The sequence below is a fragment of the Callospermophilus lateralis genome, chromosome 10, assembly GCF_048772815.1.
Source record: "Callospermophilus lateralis isolate mCalLat2 chromosome 10, mCalLat2.hap1, whole genome shotgun sequence".
Taxonomy (NCBI): Eukaryota; Metazoa; Chordata; class Mammalia; order Rodentia; family Sciuridae; genus Callospermophilus; species Callospermophilus lateralis.
The window spans coordinates 109188314-109190428 of record NC_135314.1 but is presented as its reverse complement, the minus strand read 5'-3'; the positions used below and the strand labels follow the sequence as shown (position 1 = coordinate 109190428).

General features: G+C 44.1%; 1 non-coding gene across 1 annotated transcript; it reads left to right on the top strand.

Moving 5' to 3' along the window:
• The first annotated feature begins 348 nt into the window (after nt 1-348).
• Nucleotides 349-421, top strand: Trnav-uac (transfer RNA valine (anticodon UAC)). The gene has a single exon. It is a non-coding gene; the product is annotated as a tRNA-Val (tRNA).
• Nucleotides 422-2115: the final 1694 nt, after the last annotated feature.

The window sequence follows — 2115 nt, the reverse complement described above, 5'->3', positions numbered from 1 at the left end:
CTGGGTTGTGAATTTCCCCTGGCTATTCTAGTGGAATTGAGCCCAGTCTTTTTTCCCTACAGTAAGACCCTGGTATTGTGGTCCTGGCACTTACTGCTATGGTCTTGAAAGCAGTCTTCCTTACCAAGCTCAATAGGTATCAGTGACTCATTTGTTCCTTAACAGGAGGTGAATGAATAACAGCTCTGAATGCTCTTCACACCTTGGCTGAAGTCCTTAACCACCACCCTCAGCTTTTTTATTTTGATACCAGGGATTGAACCCAGGGCACTCTACCATTTAGCTACATTCTAAGGCCTTATTATTATTATTTTTTTAAATTTTGAGACAAGAGTCTCATTGAAGATTGGGGATGTAGCTCAGTTGGTAGAGTGCTTGCTTTACATGCACAAGGCCCTGGGTTCAATCCCCAGTACCACCACCAAAAAAAAAAAAAAAAAAAAGAGTCTCATTGAATTGCCCAGTCTGGCCTTGAACTTGAGATCCTCCTGCCTCAGTCTGCTGCTGAGTCACTATGATTATATACCTGGGCCACCAGGTCTGGCTTCCCTTCCCCTATCTTAAGGTAATAGTCAATCTGTTGATTCTTTAGCTCATTTTATTTGGGATTTTGTTATTTGCATTTGAAAATGTTGACCCACTTGGGATTCTAGGAGAGGTCTGCTCCCTGCTGCAGAAGTGCTTTCTATACTGTAGCTAAGACTGACCATCTAAGAGGAGCCTGGTGTGGCAAGCACTCAAGAGATACGTGTGGGGAGAGGGGTGGCTTGTCCTTGGCAAGCTTTTTGGTCATGGTTTCCCCTACTTCCTGCTGCATTGGTTAAAATAGGGATGTTTTGTGTCTTCTTTCCCTTATTTCTTGTGGATGTAACTCAAGATTATTGCTGGTGAAATCAGAGTATCTTAAACATTGTTACTTTTGCAACAAAAAGCACAATTTTGCACAGATAGAACAATCTCCTTCCAACGCCAAGACTCCTAAAGCGGTTTCCTTGGTCCCCTCCCCCAAGAGATGCAGCGCGGTAGGCTCACCAAAAGGCACATCCATCATCGTTCTGTGTATCAGGCACGTCCTACAGGATCTTCTGTGATCCTGATGTCCGTGTACATTCTGTATCAAGGCAAAGGTGATAGGTAGAAATCTGGCAGCTATTTAGAAGGGAGGCCAGGCAGCCATGTGTCAGTATAATTAATGAGAGTCATCTCTAGGAAAGTGAAGGGGGTGGGGGTTGGGAAAGACGTCTTTCACCAGTCCCTGGTATTTAAGAAAAATTGGTGCCTTCTTAGCCCTTTTAGTGCTGGAGGGACATTAAATCTAGGGACCGCTCTAAAGGGCTTTGTACAACTACTGTGCAGATGGAAGGCCCTGTGCAGGGGGGGAAGGGGGGCAGGGCAGGCGGCTTTACCCCCAGGCTTTTTGGTAGAGATCTTTTTGGCAGAGCTGAGCGAGCTGTGGGTCCCTACCACATGAAGTGGTAAGTCCTTACTACAAGGTTACAGCTTGCATGAATGAACACCCAGAGAAGGTACTCTGCACCATGTAGAACATTTGTTCAAAAGAAGTTTTCTCCCAGATCCTGTTCTCTCCAATTTCCTGTGGCCAGAGGAGGGGGTGTCATTTGTTTTGTTTTTCTGTGTACTCTGGTAACCAGGGAAGGTCTGTGTAACCTAGAGAGGCTGTTTACTACCCTCAGTCTAACCCCGTTATTATTTCCTCCTATTGCCACAAATGGGAAAAATAGTTCTGTCTTATTTCCAAAAACTTAGCAACATGACAACATTTTCTTGTTTTTGATCAGTGATTTTTCTTTGATTAATGATTTTTTTAAAAAGAAAACTTGGAGGGAAAACTATAACAAAAGATTACAAATGGCTGGAATTATACCTCAGTAGTATACTACTTGCCTAGAGTGTGCAAGGCCCGGGGGTTCAATCCCAGCACTACACACACACACACACACACACACACACACACACAGAGGACATTTTGGCACACTTATAATTCACACCAACTTCAGAAATTCTTTCTTTGGAAAAGGGTGGGGGTTGGAGGGGCCAGAGGATAGGGCTTTAGCTGTATCTATAATGGTTACAAAAAAAAAAAAGTGGGGGGAG